Raw genomic sequence first — 20365 nt, 5'->3', positions numbered from 1 at the left:
GGCTGTCTTTTTGTCTTGTTTATGTTTTCCTTTGCTGTGTAAAAGCTTTTAAGTTTCATTAGGTCCCATTTGTTTATTTTTGTTTTTATTTCCATTTCTCTAGGAGGTGGATCCAAAAGGATCTTGCTGTGATTTATGTCATAGAGTGTTCTGCCTATGTTTTCCTATAAGAGTTTGATAGTGTCTGGCCTTGCATTTAGGTCTTTAATCCATTTTGAGTTTATTTTTGTGTATGGTGTTAGGGAGTGTTCTAATTTCATTCTTTTACATGTAGCTGTCCAGTTTTCCCAGCACCACTTATTGAAGAGGCTGTCTTTTCTCCATTGTATATTCTTGCCTCCTTTATCAAAGATAAGGTGACCATATGTGCATGGGTTTATCTTTGGGCTTTCATTCCTGTTCCATTGATCTATACTTCTGTTTTTGTGCCAGTACCATACAGTCTTGATTACTGTAGCCTTGTAGTATAGTCTGAAGTCTGGGAGCCTGATTCCTCCAGCTCCTTTTTTCTTTCTCAAAGATGCTCAACATCACTAATCATTAGAGAAATGCAAATCAAAACTACAATGAGGTATCACCTCACACCAGTCATAATGGCCATCATCAGAAAATCTACAAACAATAAATGCTGGAGAGGGTGTGGAGAAAAGGGAACCCTCCTGCACTGTTGGTGGGAATGTAAATTGATACAGCCACTATGGAGAACAGTATGGAGGTTCCTTAGAAAACTAAAAATAGAACTACCATACCACCCAGCAATCCCACTACTCGGCATATACCTTGAGAAAACCATAATTCAAAAAGAGTCATGGGGCTTCCCTGGTGGCGCAGTGGTTGAGAATCTGCCTGCCAATGCAGGGGACACGGGTTTGAGCCCTGGTCTGGGAAGATCCCACATGCCACAGAGCAACTAGGCCCGTGAGCCACAACTACTGAGCCTGCGCGTCTGGAGCTTGTGCTGCGCAACAAGAGAGGCCGCGACAGTGAGAGGCCCGCGCACCGCGATGAAGAGTGGCCCCCGCTTGCCGCAACTGGAGAAAGCCCTCGCACAGAAACGAAGACCCAACACAGCCAAAAATAATTAATTAATTAATTAATAATTTATTTAAAAAGTCATGTACCACAATGTTCATCGCAGCTCTATTTACAATAGCCAGGACATGGAAGCAACCTAAGTGTCCATTGACAGATGACTGGATAAAGAAGATGTGGCACATATATACAATGGAATATTACTCAGCCATAAAAAGAAACGAAATTGAGTTATTTGTAGTGAGGTGGATGGACCTGGAGTCTGTCATACAGAGTGAAGTAAGTCAGAAAGAGAAAAACAAATACCATATGCTAACACATATATATGGAATCTAAAAAAAAAAAAAAAAAAAGGCTCTGAGGAACCTGGGGGCAGGACAGGAATAAAGACGCAGACATAGAGAATGGACTTGAGGACACTGGGAGGAGGAAGGGTAAGCTGGGAGTGAAGTGAAAGACCGGCATGGACATATATACACTACCAAATGTAAAATAGATAGCTAGAGGGAAGCAGCCACATAGCACAGGACGATCAGCTCAGTGCTTTGTGACCACCTAGAAGGGTGGGATAGAGAGGGTGGGAGGCAGACGCAAGAGGGAGGAGATATGCGGATATATGTATATGTATAGCTGATTCATTTTGTTATAAAGCAGAAACTAACACACCATTGTAAAGCAATTATACTCTAATAAAGATGTTTAAATTAATAAATGCAGGAAAAGCATTAAACAAAAATAAAACCCATTCAATTTTTTAAAAATTAGAAGAGGATTTCCGGGAACATCCTGAACCTGATAAATTATCTGTCAAAACTGGCAGTCAATCACCATGTAAAACAGATCTCCCACCCAAAAAATTATCTCAATACATGAAGAAAATGTATTTAATGAAATTCACCTCATTCGTGATTTTTTTTAAAAAGCTCAACAAGTTAGGAATAAAAGGGAATTTCTTCAAACTAATAAAGGGTTCAACTAAAAGTTACAGCTAACCCTATTCTTAATGCTGAAAAACAGTGCTGTCCTCTTAAGATCTGTAGCAGGGTAAGATTTTCCTTCAACATTGTACAGGAGGTACTAGTCAGTGCAATAGGTAAGAATAATAGAGTACATGCATACAGATTAGAGAGGAAGGACTAAATTTGCCTTTATTCACAGATGGCATAATAATCTTTATAGAAAATTCCAAAGAATCTTCAAAAAAGCTCCCAAAACTAATAATTAAGTTTAGTAAGTTCTCATGATACAAGGTCAATATATAAAAATCAAATGCATTTCTATATACAGCAGTCAACAATTGGAAAATGAAATATAAAAACAGTAGTATCAGAAATTATGAAATATTCAGGGCTAAGTCTAAGAAAATATGTGTAAGATGTATATGCTGAAAATTACAGAGCACTGCTGAGAGAAATTAAAGAAAATATAACTACATGGAGAAATATATCATGATCATGGGCTGGAAGACTTCATATGATAAAATGTCAGTTCTCAAATTGGTCCATAGATTGAACGCAATCTTAATCTCAGCAACTTTTTTTTCCCCTAGAAATCGATAGGCTGTTTCTAATATTTATGTAGAAAACCAGAAGATCAGGAATAGACAAAATACTTTTGAAAAAAGGAACACAATTGGAAGACTCATACTACCTGATTTCAAGACTTAATATACAGGTGCAGTAACTAAGACAATACTGTATTGGAAAGATGTATAGATCAATGGAACATAATAGAGATTCCAAAAATAGATCTACACATATTACATCAATTTGATTTTCAACAAAGGTGCTGAAGCCATTCACTGGAGCAAAGATAATCTTTTCAACAAATAGTGCTAGAAAAATTAGACATCCATATGCAAAAAACCCTCCTCAGTCCTTACTTCATACCATATACAAAAACTCAGATTAAAAAAAGATTTCTAGATAGAGCACCAAAAGCATGAACCACAAAGGAAAAAAGTGATACATTGAACTTCATCAAAATTTTTAAAATTCTACTCTTTGAAAGACACTTTTGAAAAATGAAGACAAGCCACAGGCCAGTAGAAAATGTTTGAAGAACTTATATCTGATAAAGGACTTGTAACCAGAACATGTAAAGAACTTTCAAAACTCAGTAATTTAAAAATAAGATTAAAATGGGCATGATTTGGACAGCCACTTTACCAAAGAAGATATACAGGTGGTTAATAAGCACAGGAAAAGATATTCGACATCTTTAGTCATTAGAGAAATGCAAATTAAAACCACAGTGAGATGCCACCATACTCCTATTAAAATATCTAAAATTAAAAATTGATTATATCTAGTGTTGGCAAGGATTTGCAATAACTGGAACTCTCATAAACTACTGGTTTGGAATATCTACTGCAACAGTCACTTTGGAAGACAATCTGGCAGTTTCTTAAAAAAATCAAACATATGTCTACCCTATGACCCAACCATTTTAGTCCTAGGTATTTATTCAAGAGAATGAAATAAAAGCATATATCAATATAAAGACTTTTACATGAATGTTAATGGTGTCTTTATTGATAATAGCCTAAACCTGGAAACAACTCAAAAGTCTATCAACAGGTGAATGGATAAACAGATTGTGGTATGTCTGTACAATAGAATACTACTCAAAAATAAAAAGGAATGCGTTATTGAAATGCAACAACATGCATGAATCTCAAAATAATTATGTTGAGTGAAAAAAAGCCAGACACTAAAGAGTACATATAGTATAATTACATTTATACAAAATTCTAGAAACCACAAACTACTCTATAGTGATAGAAAGCAGAGCCATTGTTGCCAGGGGCTGGAAGTAGGGAGAATGAATATACTACCAAAGGTCATGAGAGGGACTTCCCTGGTGGCACAGTGGTTAAGAATCCACCTGCCAGTGCAAGGGACACGGGTTCAGTTGTGGTCCGGGAAGATCCCTCATGCCGCGGAGCAACTAAGCCCGTGTACCACAACTACTGAGCCTGTGCTCTAGAGCCCATGCCCCACAACTACTGAGCCTGTGTGCCACAACTACTGAAGCCCACGTGCCTAGAGCCCGTGCTCCACAGCAAGAGACGCCACCACAATGAGAAGCCTGCACATTGCAATGAAGAGTAGCCCCTGCTCGCCGCAACTAGAAAAAGCCCGCAGGCAGCAACGAAGACCCAGTGCAGCAAAAAAAATAAATTAATTAAATAAATAATTTTTTAAAAAAAGAAAAAGGTCATGAGAGAATTTTTTGGATGACGGAAATGTTCTGTATTTGATTTTGGTGGTGTTTATACTATTGTATACACTTACCCAAAGTGTATACTTAAATAGTGAAGTTTACTGTATATAAATTACATCTCAGTAAATCTGATTTAGGAAAAAAAAACTATTGCAGATATACTGAATGGTTAAGTTTTAGAAGCAATCATATTAAAATTAATCTTTAAAAAGATATCCACTATCACTCTTAATATTCACCATTTACTAACTGATATTGGACTTACTATAAAGGAATAAGATCACCAATGGGGAAGAGAGAAAGAGAAAGGGAGACAGGGAGAGAAGACATGGAACAAGAGACTAAAAGTACTTCATTTGAAAATGATATAATTATTTAAAAGATCCTATAAAATTTACAGACAAAAATACTGAAACTAAAAAAAATTCAACAAGTTTGCTGAATACATATACACACAAAAATTAAAAACATTCCCTTTCTTCAGTATTAACTAACTTAAGAAACTGAAAATTAAAGTACTACTTTATCAAATAGAATCAAAAAGAAGCTCAAATTATAAGGTGTCTATGAATAATTCTAGCAAGAAATCTCAAAACCTTTATGTATAAAAATGGCAAAGCATTATTGAAGGACATGAGAAGATTTGGATACATAGAGGAATATATCATGTTTATGGATAGAAAGTCCCACTATTATAAAGGTTAAATTGTTCTCCATATTAATGTACCCATTTGATGCAATTCCAAGCCAATTACAAAAAGACCTTTTCATGAAAATTGTCAAGCTGAACTTAAAATCTATATAGAAGAATGCAGAGTCAAGAACAGATAATACTGTTCTGATGAACAAAGTTGTGAGAGTCTTGTCCTAACAGGTATCAGAAATTATTATAAAGCCATATTAATCAACCCAATGTGGTATTTGCACAGGATCATGGGAACATAATAGAAAGTCCTAAAACAGATTTATCCATACATAGAGACTTGCTATACAGGGAAGGGAAAATCATGGACATTTACATTAATGGTGCTGGAGCAATTAGTAACTCATATGGAAAATAAAATTTGATCTCCACCTCAAATGACAACAACAACAACAAAAATACAGAAAGGGAGCTCCCCTGGTGGCACAGTGCTTAAGAATCCGCCTGCCAATGCAGGGGACATGGGTTCGAGCCCTGGTCCAGGGAGATCCCACATGCCGTGGAGCAACTAAACCCATGAGCCACAACTACTGAGCCTGTGCTCTAGAGCCCGTGAGCCATAACTGCTGAGCCCACGTGCCACAACTACTGAAGCCCACGCGCCTAGAGCCTGTGCTGCGCAACAAGAGAAGCCACAACAATGAGAAGCCTGCGCACCGCAATGAATAGTAGCCCCCGCTCGCCACAACTAGAGAAAGCCCGTGCACAACAGCGAAGACCCAATGCGGCCAAAACTTAATTAATTAATTTAAAAATCCAGAAAGATTGATGACCTACATGTGGAAAGTGGGGTAAGCAAAGCATTAAAATTTATGAAGAAAATATAGGAGGGTAGTGTGGTAAGAAAGAACTTAATAACTAAAATGGAAAAAGCACAAACCAGAAAAGATGTTAATAAACTTGTCCACACTGAAACTTTTAAAATGTCCTGTTCAGCAAAAGATGCCACAAACAAAATTCAAAGATAAGACACAGATGGGGCATTTACAACGTATACCATTGATGTATAGTCACAATATACGCAAAAGGATTCATAACCACTATATTTAAAATGTAGTGAACAGTTATTCTTATAGATAAATAAGAAAAAAGACAATTAACAGAAAAGTAAATAAAGGATAGGAATAGACATTTCACAGAAGACTAGACTTAACAGAAGACTGAACTCAAATAGCCACATTAAAATATGTTCAGCCTCAACAAGTAAACCCAGAATTGCAAATTAAGACAATAATGAGAAAATTTTTATTAGATTTTCAAAATATATATAATTTGATAATCACAAGTGTTGGCAAGGATATGGAGTTAAGAAATAGTGAGCTTATAAATTGGTTACATCAAGTGGAGGAGCCATCTGGTAACATCTAATAAAGATGAGGATTTGTATATCCTATAATACAGTTTTGTTACAAATGGGAATATATTTAGAGTGGTGTTTCTAGCAGTGGACTTATTTGATTTGGGCTGGGACAATTCTTTATGTGTTACCACCCAACACATTGAAGGACATTGAGCATCTCTGGTGCCCAGCACTGTAGCTAGTAGTACTCGTCCTTGTAATTTGACAATCCAGAATGTTCCTACACATTTCCAGGCACTTTTCGGGGTGAGAGGGATACAATATCCTACCTAAGCTGAGAATCACTGCTCCATCGAAACTCCTTCTCACATGCAGAAGGGAACATGTACAAGACTGTTTGTCTCAGCATTGTTTATAATGGTAAAAACTGGGGAATAAATCAACAACTAATTGACAATAGAAGAATGAGTAGAAAGTGTGGTTTATTCATGTAATTAAAAACTTTTCAACTACAGGTATCTATAAGGATAAATCTCAAAAACATCACGTTGCATGAAAAAAGAAAGTTGCATAATTATATAGCTACTGTTATTCCACTCACTCAAAACTTATAAAATGCATAACAGCCCTATATATAGTTTATATGTATGCACACATATGTGAGCTACATATATGTGTAAAAAGTATAAAAACATGCTTTGAATGGTACACACCAGGGCAGTGGTCACCAGTGGAGATGAAAGAGGAGATGAATGAGGTCATGGAAGGGTACAGAGAAGGCCTCAACAGTATCTGTAATGTATTATTTATGTAAAAGAAAAGAATGAATGAAATATAACAAAATATTGATTTGTTACGGTTGAGTGCTGAGTGGGCTACAGTTTCCCTCTGATTTCCTTGAGAAGTTATTTTTCCATAAACACTCTTCCTTTTTAGCTATACCCCTTTGTTCTTTCTCAGTAGGAGAGAAAGTTACCTGATTGGTGTGTTTGGAGAGGAACTGGACATTCCCAACTTAGCACCTCTCTCCTCTCTGCAGAGAGCTTGTGCCCTGGTCTGCTGTTGGCTACAAGGTAAGCGTAGTGTTGGAAACCAGGGAAAACTGTGTCCACGTGGCTACAGGTGCCTAAGCCGATTGCTACTCCATACCCAAGCCATGTTTTCCAAACTTACCAGAAAGAAGCTGCAATTTAGAGCCCTATCTGCCTGTCTTTGTCTCTCTTACTTGTCATTTAGAAGTTAGAAGGGAAGATGTGTTGTGTGTTTCTGCACATACCTAGGCCATATCCTCCAACATAGACTTTATTGGTTGTACAGCATGCTTTATTTCCATTTGCCTGACTTCTTTGTCTCTCTCAATTGAGTCAGAACTTGGGTAGGGAGGATGAGGGATGAAATTTACTTGCCCTCTCAAACCTCAACGGTAAGTACAAAGATGTTTCTTATATTATTCTCTATATTTTAAAATATTGAACAAGTTTTTTAAAACATATGTCAAGGTTCTAAATAATTGTGGAGATATATATGTATGTGTATACACACAGAGACACATACTCACTAATACACACACATACCTCTCAATAGCTTGCTTTTCAGAATAGATTTCTCACAGTTATTTAAAATCAAGTAGTAATAGTTAATGAATTGGAAAGACCTGGCTGAACAAGTACTGTACTTAAAGCAAAATCAGAAATTCCATGCTGGAGAAATAAGTAAGTTCTGCTTTTCTATCCACATGAATCAAATAAAAAGAACACTCTGGAAGCAAAGGCACCCATGTTTTGAGCCAGCAAGGACTATGTCTGTATCATTTCTATTGTAAAAATATAAAAGAGGGACTTCCCTGGTGGCGCAGTGGTTGGGAATCCGCCTGCCAATGCAGGGGACACGAGTTCGAGCCCTGGTCCGGGAAGATGCCACATCCCGCGGAGCAGCTAAGCCCGTGTGCCACATCTACTGAGCCTACGCTCTACAGCCTGGGAGCCACAACTACTGAGCCCACGTGCCACAACTACTGAAGCCCACGCGCCTAGAGCCCGTGCTCCGCAACAAGAGAAGCCACTGCAATAAGAAGCCCGCACACCGCAACGGAAGAGTAGCCCCCGCTCACCGCAACTAAGAAAGCCCACACGTAGCAACAAAGACCCAAGGCAGCCAAAAAAAGAAAAAAAAAAAAAAAAATATATATATATATATATATAAAAGAAATGGAAAATGGGTTTTAGAGGTAAAGATTTTAACTTTTTACGCATCAGAATTATGGAGTGTAAGAAATTAGTACAACAGGTATCAAAAGAGGTGCTTGGTTAACATAACATTATACTGGTTAAATTCACCAAACTTATTATCCCTTCAGGTTTGCTAACTCCTTCGCTTCAAGTCTCCTACTTTGTTGTTTTCCTTTTGACCACATTTCTATACTTTCAGGACAAGGGCTTGCCCTGCAGAAAAAGAACTTAGCTGAAATTAGAAGGTTTAATCAAAGCTTTTCTAGACAGCATGAACGATCAACAAACCCTGAACTGGGCAAAATGAAATGCCATTCAAATGGAAACAGAGCTTGCAGATTTCCCCAACAAAGAACATGATTCCAATCCTAACTCCCCCTCATCTCTTCATTACATACTTTTTTCCAGTGTTAGATGTGAATGAAATGTGGGTTGTTGGGAGAAAGGGGGTTGTGAGGGATGGGGGCTGAATAGGGAAGAGTCACACAACATTGCTTCCTTGTTGCTGCACAGAATGCAAGTCATTATTTTTCAATGACAGTATACAGAGACAATTTGAATTTGTAGAGGTGCCTCTCTCTTGTGTCTTTTTTTCCTTTTTTTGGCAACAGTTTTCAGTTCCTAGAAATTGGCTCATACTTCAGCCTGTAGACATGTCTCAATGTGTCATTTTTTAACCACTATGAGAGAAACAAAATGTGCTTCTGACTTTAGAAAGGAAGTCAGAGAAGTAAGAGCATATGTCAGATGGACCTCTACATCTAGATGAAGCAATGAGCACAAACAGCTTTCTTTCCCAGCTGCTTGGTGTATTGTGTCATATTCTCAGCACTGTGGATTTATTAATTATGATTCATGGATAGGCATTCTATAGATTAAAAAGGCTGAAATATAATCAATTAAGATGGCCCAATTATATTGCTTCTAGAATAGACTACTTTCAAATAGCTTCTCAAATTTTATGGCCAGCAATGGGAAATCCAACAAGAGTGTAATAGATGTCAGATTATTTCAATAGTAAAACCACTAATTCTTCTTTTGCAGATGAATTTAGAAGAATAAATCTGTATCCTTCCACCTGGACTTTAATGCCTGAATGCTCATTAAAATAGAAAATAATCTTTACTCCTGAAAAGGTAGGATATTGTGTTTTTTAGGGGTTTTTTTGTTGTTGTTGTTGTTAAATGAACTTAAACTCACATTTGCTTCCTTCTCAGTCAAATATATTTCACACCATCTTTACTGAGTACAGCAAGGGAACAGGGGTTTATCTTAAAAAAATGTAATCAATAGATTAGATGGAGAGGTATGTGCAGGGTTAAAGGAAGCAAGGAGGAATGGTGAGGTACTCAGAAACTAACTACAGTGGAAGCCATTTCCACCCATCCCCAAGCCACAAAGGGAAGAATGGAGTTTACCAGAGCCCCTTGAGCACTGAACACAGAAGAAGGGTTGTCAGATGGGAGCTTTAGCCATGAAGGACCTAGCCCCTGCCAGAACACCAGAATGATGGCAAACAAAGATAGAGTAGGAGGAATAAATACCCAGATCTCCTCTTGCCCTTCCACCTCCTGCTGGTGCCTCCATTGCACAAGGAAGTCCAGATGATGCAGTCAATAGAGGTCAGCTTCTCAGACATAGAGCTAGAGAAGAGCAAAGAATGGATCTGAGAGTTACTAGAATAACCAGCACACCACCCTTAGACAGTTACATTCATCCATACATACATTCACATCTTTGTTCATGCCAGCGATTGTCTCAAATATTATATGAGAACATCATAAACATAAATCCCATTTCTCATTCATTCTAAACACTATACTTCAGCCACACAGTACATCCCAACATCATTTTGACCTCGACCTACCCATCCAATCTAACCCCTGCTAACAATTTTGAACTTCATTCTCTAGATAATAGACAAAGTCTTTAAAGAGACTTAGAGTTGTTTTTTTGTTTGTTTGGGAAAATGAATCTGGAAACAGTTGAAATATGGACTTGAGTGGAAAGACATTGGCGGCAGGGAGAGTATAGCTGACACTCAGGCAAGAAAGTTCATGAATTCTTCACTAAAGTGGGCTTAGACAGGATGAATAGATTCAGGAGTTGTTGTTGAAATAGATTCGGTATGATTTGGTGACAGATTTGAAATGATGAGGGAGGAAGAAGCAAGAACTGAGAATGAAGCTGATGTTTCTAATTTTGGAGGCTAGATCAATTGTTATAACATTCATCAAGTTAAAATAAATATAGAAGAACAGGTTTTGGTGAGAGAAGATAATGAATTTAGTCCTAGACATGTTAAATTTGAGATGCCCGAAGGAAATCTCTGAAGACAAATTCAGTGAGAAGAATTCTGGTCAAGATGGCTCTATAGGGATTTCCCTGGTGGCATAGTGGTTAAGAATCTGCCAGCCAATGCAGGGGGCACGGGTTTGATCCATGGTCTGGGAAGATCCCACATGCTGCAGAGCAACTAAGCCCATGTGCCACAACTACTGAGCCTGTGCTCTAGAGCCCGTAAGCCACAACTCCTGAGCCCACGTGCCACAACTACTGAAGCCTGCGCACCTAGAGTCTGTGCTCTGCAATAAGAGAAGCCACCACAATTAGAAGCCTGAGCACCAAAACAAAGAGTAGCCCCCGCTCACCACAACTAGAGAAAGCCCACAGGCAGCAATGAAGACCCAAAACACAGCCAAAAATAAATAAAATTAAAAAAAAAAAGATGGCTCTATAGTTTCTTTTTTTGAGCACCACCCCCCAACCCCACTGCACACAAAAAAAGCAATTAGTCAGATATTAAAAGAAAATTAGGAACTTCCCTGGTGATCCAGCGGTAAAGAATCCACCTTCCAATGCAGGGGACGCGTGTTCATCCCTGGTCGGGGAACTAAGATCCCATCTCAGCCCATGCGCCACAACTACTGAGCTTGTGCCCCTCAACGAGAGAGCCTGCGTGCCGCGAACTACAGAGCCCACGTGCTCTGGAGCCCACGCACCACAACTAGGGAGAGAAAAACCCTCACGCCACAACTAGAGAGAAGCCCGTGCACTGCAACTAGAGAGAAACCCGAGCAGACCGTGCTCTGTAATGAAAAAGATCCCTCATGCCTCAACAAAGATCCCATGTGCCACAACTAAGACCCAATGCAGCCAAAAAAATAAGGAAAATAAATAAAATAAATACTAAAAAAGAAAAGAAAATTAAGAGATATGGTGTATTCATAAATGAGATAAATACCCTTGAGACCAAAAAATGAAACAGAAACTTAAATTAGTGAGTGGCAAGAAGGGTTTGAATCCATGGATGAGGAGGGCTCTGGGAATGGAGACAATGATGACTGGAAGGCCAGCCCCTAAAGTAGTTGTTCCTTGTTGTGGGAGGGAGTGGGAAACAGGAGCCAAACTGGATTTCTGAAACCAGGGACTAAGGTGGGGACTCCCCACAGCCCAAACTGAAGGAAGAGCTGCTGCCAAGTCTTGCCAGGGGCTTCAGGAGAAGCCAGACAACCTTAGTACCAGAAAATAAATGTCTTCTCACTAGCTCAGTGACTATATGGTGATGTGCCCAATACCGTGGTGGCACAGGGGTCCTCAATCCCAAATTTAAGTCTTGGTTTTGGACTTGGGGCCCTGAGAGATTGCCTGAAGTCAATTATAAACCATTAGACAGGAAGGAGGGAGGGGAGAGAGAGAGAAGGAAAATAAAACAGTTAAAACCCTCCCCACTGAAAGACCTGGCAAACCGAACTTCAAAAACATAAATCTGTGATAAAAAAATAGAAATAAAATTTAATCAGAACACAAATTAATTCTAAATGATATTGATTTAATAGCCTAGTTGGACAAAGACTTTAAAATACCACTACGTTTATATATATCCCACCCCCATAGGAAAATGTCCTTTAACGCATGACATAAAACATCCATTCTTCTCCTGATCAGGAATAAGAGGGTTTCCCTTTCTCAGGAGTTTGAAATCTGTTCAATCTAGTGACCTGTTGGAAGGGCCCTTTGGGAGGGGTATAACTGGGGTCCTTGATTTTTTTCTATGAGTCATAATTGTTGAACCCCTTAGGAGTAGGAGTCTGCTTCTTCATCTGTTGTTCTTTCCACCTTTGTTCCTGGCAAAGGAACTTCTGGGTCTCCAGCATCACCCTGGCGTTGAAGCCATGTACCATTGAAGCCAGGTAGCTATTTCTGGAGCTGGAGAACCTGGGGTTTCCTGTGACATTCTGGAAGCCTTCCCCAGGGGACTAATTGTGCTCCCAAGAATCCTGGGAGACAGAGCTGGCATTTCTCCTGCTTTGCTGAGGAAGAAAATGGATAAATTCCCTTATCCATTTATTGACTGTGTGGCCTTGGACAAGTTGTTTAACCTCTCTGATAATCCAGTTTTCTTAACTCTAAAATGGGAATACTACTACTTACTGTGGCTACTGCCTTCTGGCACATAGTAGGTTTTTCCTTAAAGCCTGCACCACATTTTTAAATTTCATCAGTGTTAAGGTTTTCTTTGAGGGAGGATTTGATATTTTTTAAATTGGTAAAATCCACTCATAGACAAGTCTTGTAACATGGTGAGTGATTAAACTGAGTAATACTGTCTAGGATTTTAAAAAATGGGGTGTTAAGAGGCTTATTTTCTCATATATCTTGTGTGCTGACACTGAGAGCAATTCTGTAAGAGAAATTTCAAAAATGCTTTAGCAGTGATTAGTGCCGGTAAAGTTAGTGTATAATCTCCCAAGGTGACAACTTTGCCGTGTGGTGTGTAAATTCTGATCTCTTGTTCTACATCATGTATTTCACCAAATTTGTATATAGCCTCTAAGTTTATGCATGCCTACTTCTTTCTTTCTCTTACCAAATATTTTCCCTAATGGATTTTCGTTTGAGGTGGTAATTTTTTTTTCTAGCCTAGAAAAGCCACTATACCGCTAAACCCAAGAGAGAGATAGAGCAGCTATGTGCTCCTACACTCAGATTCGAAAAGTGTCGGTGGAGAAGGGAGGGGCAGGTCAGAAGACAGGTTGTTATTTCCATTGCTGGCAATTTAGGTTCAGAGGCATTTCATCTGCAGTCCCCTCAAGTGTTGAATTGAATAAAAGTAGTAGCAGAAACAGTGGGAAGGGTGGTTGGGGGAGGGGCTGTGAACACTTCTAGCTAAACGCAAAGAGACAGGCAGCTCGTAAGCATGCATCCTCAGCTTGGAATAAGAGCCACAAGAAGGCTGAGAGCCAGCTTTTATTGAAACAAGATGCTGCTGTAGTGAAACAAAACACAGACTGAAATCCATCTACACTGGCAGAGTAGTATGGTTATTGAGTATTTGCTTCTCCAGCCAGAAGGGGCTGTGTAGACGACTGTGTGAATGAGAGGAAGAATAAAGCACTGAAGCATTTGCATCTTGCCTAACATGAATGATTTAAGAATAGACATATACCACATGCATCTTTACTAAGAATATATGTGCCTGTGAAGATTTACTGCTTATTTTACATTCAACTCAACCAGCATTCTCATTTGCATTGAGCTAGACACCATGCAATACAGATTGTGTATGAGAAGCTTATTGTTTACAAAGATGTGATATCCCACATTCCATTTTTAAGCCAGTTTTCCTTAGAAATATTGTTAAGGATGGTGGGAAGCATCATAAGCTAGCCCTCAATTGTGTTTTTGACAAATAATATACCTAAAGTAAAAGACCAATACAAGGAAAATGAATTAAAAATAATGCTGCAGGAAAAGTAGAAATTTAAACAGGAAAAGAATAATTGGATATTGATTTCTTTTTCTTGTCTGTAATCTTGAGAAAATGACTTAATTAGTAAAATGAGGAAAAAGATGAAGACTTGTAAGTCTATGAAGGACATTTTAATGTACTTCAGGGATTGTAGAGTTTCAATGCACTGATGCTTTATTATATCTAATTTACCTCAAAAATATGACTTTCTTTTTCATTGATATAAATTTCAGAGTCATATAATAGATATTGATTAAGCCTGTTATATACAAAAGGTACTGTATTATGTGCTGTAAGAGATACAAGAATTGTCCAAGGCAAGTAACCCTTTATCAAGGTGCTGGCAATTTATTTGGGGAGATAAAACATACATGGTACCAAAGTGTATATAATCAATACCATGTGCAGAGATACAGACCAACAGGGAGATACATCATAGAAGCATGAACCTCAAAGACATAGAGCCTTGGTTTTTAATACAGACTCCACTGCCTCCAGCTAAATAACCATGAGCAAATTTCTTAATTTCTTAGAGCTTTGGTTTTCTTACCTATAGAAAGGGGACAAAGTGATTAGGAATGTTAAATGATATAAGGCAAATGGCATACCTAATAAAGACACAAGGTCAGTACTTAATTGGTGTTGGTTCTCACCCTTCCTGTGGTTAACAGAGGAGTGAAAAGACTCACTCTACCTCTACCTGATGGATTAGTGAGCAGTAGATATTTGAATAGGACCTTAAAAACCTGGTATAATTACAGTTTATTTTATTTTATATTTATTTTATTTTTTAACTACCCAACACCTAAACTCCCTTCTGATAACTGGAGCATTCTCTTCCTTATGAGTTTTGTGGAAAACACCACACACTCATTTTCCAAATCTCTTTCCAGCTAGAGTTGGTCAATCAGCCATTGCAACTATTAACAACATTCTCATATTTCGATATTAATGTTTCAACTCTAGGTGATACCTAATAGACTCCAGGCTGAGGTTCTTCATCTTGTTACCTACACCTCGTTCCCTACCCACAATTTCCTTTAGCTATATGTCTTAAATTCTTCTGGTGTTTGCCTTTATGATTTTAAATGATTGTTTTTAAAAACTTATTCCTTGATTTATTATCCTATGAAAGTATTAAAAAAAAAGTTGTGAAGATACTGCATCAACCCCTCCTTCCACCGCTTCTCTCCATTGTCCCATCAAATTTTTGGTAGTTGTATAATTTTTATTTTGTCAGTGTTTTAACATTTATAATCTTAGTCTTACAGGCATTGTGCATAAGGTGACTCTAAAGACACCGGATAAAATGCAGTTTTTACATGATGATTGTATAGTCACCGTAGAACCATGCAGCATGATTGAATCAATAGAGAAAGACATTTAATCCTAGATCATTGAAAGTTTGTTATTCGAACGAGAAATATCTCAAGCACCAAGATCCCTACTCAGTATTTTTCACATATCTTTCTATCTCCCTTTACTTCTCACTGTCATACTTAGTTTCCATTGTGTGTGGCAGGGGTTTTATTGTATATAATCCTCCTCTTTGGGTTCCTTTGTCATTTACTCAGAATAATCTACTTAAGTAATTTTTAAATATAGGATATGTGGGTGTTAAACTCTCTGAGTGCTTACATGTCCAAAAATTTAATTCCACATTCATACTTAATTGATAGTTTGGCTAAGTACAGATTTTTTTTTCCTGCTAAGGACTTTGAAGGCTTTGCTTCAAAGTCTACTAACATCCAGTGTTGCTGCTGAGATATTTTATATCAGTCTGCTTTTCATTCTATTATAGCTAACCTTTCCTCCTTCACCAAAAGCTATCAGTTTTCTCTTAATTCTTCAAGTTCTGAAATTCTACAAGGATATGTCTAGGAAATTTACAAGGATATGTCTAGGAAACAGAAAATAGCTCTGTTTCCTCCAGGATAAGGAGGAATATTTAGATATTTGCTACTTTCTCTTTTGTTAGATATTTGCTACTTTCTCTTTTGTTTTGTTGATTTTTTCAAATAGCTATGTTCCTTTCTTGTCCATGCACCATTATGAATCAGGATCGTGGTTTCCTCTGTGGTTGATATATACGTTTGCCTGGTAGGCCTCACCAATGGAAAAAAAAAAAAAAAAAAGGCTGATTTCCAGTTTCATGTAAATGGCTGACTAGGTTTTGACTGACAGGCAGGGAGCAGGCAGGCTGGTTGGAAATTCCAGTGATTGTAAAAGGCAGGGAACCTTTCTACTGGAGGTAAGGCACTTTTGCATGCACCATTTCTGAGTGGAACTGTCCTTTTTTGTTTCCATGTCTTGCTTGGTAATACAGAGGTGCTCAGTCTCTGCTCTGCTTCTCTCTTAATCCCCAGTACCCTCCAAGGAATCATCTCTGAGCAGACAAATAACTTTATTCAGAGAGTAGATCTCAGGCTTTGACCACAGAGCAAAAACTTCTGCTAACAATTACTTGATTTGGACAGAGAAAAGAGAAGGGGCCCAACCAAGCTCAGAATGCTATTCTTTAGTAAATTATCCATCTCCTACTATCTGTAAATGTTCAAAAGAAGCCCACATATCTCTGGAACTGTGGGACTTTTTTTTAATCTACCTATCCATCTATTTCTTTTTCTATTTACTTCCATATCCATCTATGTGTATGTATATTATATTCATATATATTTATAACTATTAGCATTGTGTGCCTTTTTATTGTAAAATAAAGCTGAAATACAGAAAACTATATGGAACAAATGTATACCTTAGTGAATTATTCTAAGGCAAACACCACCTTGATCAAGAAATAGTACTTTTCCAGCCTCCCAGATGTCCCTCCATGTGCAATCACAATTGAAGCTTTCTTCCTCCCTCCTGACTGTGATATTAGATATTTGCATTTCTTTATGTTTTTATGACCCATGTATGCATCTCTAGACACTATTGTTTAGTCTGCTCCTTTTTTTACCTTGATATGTCATTGAAGTCTCTATAGATTACCCCTTCTTTCTTTAAAATCTATTTGTTGAAGAACCCGGGCTATTTGATCCATAAAATTTCTTCTTAGTCTGGATTTTGCTGATTTCAGACTCATGGTACAGCTCAGTGTGTTCCTCTGTCCCTTGTATTTTCTGCAAGTTGGCAGTTGGATCCAGAGGCTGACCTTTGGAGATTCAAACCCTTTGACAAGAATTGTGTTCTTCCATCAGTAGACACATATGGCTGGCTTTTTTTGCTTTTGTTTTTGTTTTGTTTTGTTTATAAATTTATTTATCTATTTGTTTTTGGCTGCATTGGGTCCTTGTTGCTGCATGCAGGCTTTCTCTAGTTGTGGTGAGCGGGTGCTACTCTTCGTTGCAGTGTGTGGACTTCTCATTGTGATGGCTTCTCTTGTTGCGGAGCACAGGCTGTAGGCACACGGGCTTCAGTAGTTGTGGCGCATGGGCTCAGTAGTTGTGGCTCACAGGCTTTAGAGAGCAGGCTCAGTAGTTGTGGCACACGGGCTTAGTTGCTCTGTGGCATGTGGTATCTTCCCAGACCAGGGATCGAACCCGTGTACCCTGCATTGCAGGCAGATTCTTCACCACTGTGCCACCAGAGAAGTCCCCTTACTGTTTCTTAAATATGTCAAGCATGCTCCCATCTTTGGGCTTTGTATTTGCTGTTCTTTTAGCTAGTAATTTTTATTCTGTGAACTGTCTGGCCATGCACTTTGCCTAATTTTCTATTAGGTTGATGGTATTTTTCTTCTGAGTGTTCTATTATAATTGAAACTGCTATTCCAAAAGAAACATCATGAGTGGTGTGCTGGTAATCGACACTGGTGTGCTTTCACTCCTAACACTGGTAGAGAAAGGAGACAGTGAAAGGGACAAGGGCTTAAAGGAGAGATAGAAGAGCTCTCCAATTGCAATATCTTTGGGGACTTTTTTTTTTGCATCACTGATTTTCCTTATCCAGATCATTCTTTCAAACCATTTTCCTGCCAATTCTAAAAGGCTTTGAATTTGTTGAGCAACTATTATGTGACCACCACTAGGACTTGATACATGTCTGACCTCATCTTCTGCTATTCTTTGTTGTTTTCCCACTCCAGTCACCTGACCTCCTTCTGTTCAATGAATAGAACTGTCCTCCCACAGAATCTTTGCATTTGCTGTTTCCTGTGCCTGGAATGCTCTTCCTCCGCCTATCTACATGGCTGTCCTCCATTTAGTCATCTTCCAGTGACATCTTCCCTGACCACCCTACCTAAAATTTCAGCACTTGTCCCCGAAGTTGTCTATTCTCCCTTGATTTATTTCTTCTCCTTAGCCCTTGTCATTATCTAACATTCTAAAATCTTAACTTACTTATTGTTATATCTTTTGTCACCTCCTTTAGAGTATAAGCTCCAAGGGGACAGGTATTTTTGTCTGTTATATTCACTGCTCTATCCCTGAAGCCAAGAACAGTGACTGATGCATACTTGGTACAAAAACTCTTTGTTGAATTAATTAATGAATCTAAAAGTGAAGGACAGAGTCTTTGACGTTCTATGAGTTTGTACTCTCACTGAAGAGAACACAAACACTAATCCATAAATAAAACACCTAAAGATATAAGTGTCTAGTGATGATGGAATGGAGTACCTAGAGTAATGTAAGAAGAGATTGCTAATTTTGCTTTGGAATTAGTAATGGGCAGGGGGAAGTGATGCCTGAGTTGTGTCATAAGATATTGATAAACCTAGATTGGAAGAGAGACATATGAAGGCATTCCAGAAAGAAAGAGTAATATGAGTTGGGTTAGGTATACAACCAATTACGCTGTTCTGATTAGAAAGAGGAACCAGGTAGAAAGTAGTAAGAATTAAGTTTAGCTAATACCTGAGTATATCAGTCAGGGTCCCAGCAAGAAACAGCTGTTATACTCAGAGTGAGAATTCGAGGAGAGCATACTGAAACAGCTACTTATAAAGGTTTAGGCAGGGGTGCAGGAAATAGCAAGGAATATTGCAGTATTCTGGAACTGGAGCTAGTAACAGAACAGGGTAGCTGTCACCACCCTAACGTTGAAGGTGAGGAAGGAGAGAGTTGTGTAGACAGGACATCTTGGGAGGTGTTGTGACATTCCATCAAAGGACATAGCTGCCCTCAAGTGATTTACAGAAAGGGAGCAGATCTCCTCCCTCCCACTGATGCCTTAATTGAACCAAGTGGAAACCAGAGCAAGGGGCCAGTTGATGCATTCAGTTCATAGAGGTCAGGCTCCAAAGCATGCAGCCGAGTGAAGAAGGATGCAGAGTAGATCTGGAGGGGCAAGTGGAAAGTATCCAGCACCCCGAGGTTAAGATAACCTAAAAACCCTTGCTAGGAAGCCTTGAGAACCACTCACAGAGGTCATCATCCCTTTGGTTGAGAAATGTTGCAATTTTTTTCCTGACTGTATACAAATTATATCCTTCTTACAAGACTGTTTTAACCACATCTTCATAATGAAACCATTGCTCAATCTGGCATTTGATTAGTACAATACATAACACAAAATTACAGAGGTTCAAAGCATATGAATATAGAAATGTTTTTCAAAAAAGAAACCCAAGCACCAGCCAATATATAGGTGACTCAATGACCAGTGAAACTCTATGAGGCAAAGCCATTTTTAAAAATTGAGTAATAGCCTCAGTAAAAATGAACTATATTCTCTTTTTTGAGCTCTGTTGTTTATATTCTACCTTCTAATGCTTTTGTATTCCAGTAGTCAACCCTGCCTTTTCTTGTTTTACTTTTATTTCTTCAAATCTTCACCTATATTAGCCATTGGTATTTACCTATTTCTGTGTATATATTTATAGTTATATAAAATAAATATTGATTATGTACATGAAGAAAAAGTAGACTTTAGCTTTACCAAAAGAAACAGACCAGATACCTATAACTCCTTCCAGCCCATACCTATTGTGGAATTCTATGCCAGTTCTTGGTAACCGTTCCTTGACAAAACATTGTGTCACAGCTTCACTATCGGGGAACAGAGAGAAAAAAATTGGATACATGTGCAGACAACCACTGTCTTTGGCTCCATAGCTGTCTACCTTGAGTACTTGGAACAGGGTCTCTTTTCTAGCTACACATCTATTATGACCTAGGCAA

At 38.3% G+C, this 20365-nt stretch overlaps 1 long non-coding RNA gene across 1 annotated transcript in view; it reads left to right on the top strand.

Annotated features, from left to right (window-relative positions):
* LOC117202631 (uncharacterized) overlaps nucleotides 1-20365 on the top strand; it is a 67535-nt gene that overhangs the window by 30248 nt on the left and 16922 nt on the right. Inside the window, exons 5-6 of the long non-coding RNA XR_004485118.2 lie at nucleotides 7224-7333; nucleotides 9533-9624. This is a non-coding gene — a long non-coding RNA (uncharacterized LOC117202631). The remainder of the gene's footprint in view (nucleotides 1-7223; nucleotides 7334-9532; nucleotides 9625-20365) is intronic.

The sequence above is a fragment of the Orcinus orca genome, chromosome 20 (genome assembly GCF_937001465.1).
Source record: "Orcinus orca chromosome 20, mOrcOrc1.1, whole genome shotgun sequence".
Lineage (NCBI taxonomy): Eukaryota > Metazoa > Chordata > Mammalia > Artiodactyla > Delphinidae > Orcinus > Orcinus orca.
This window is presented reverse-complemented; position numbering and strand designations above follow the sequence as displayed.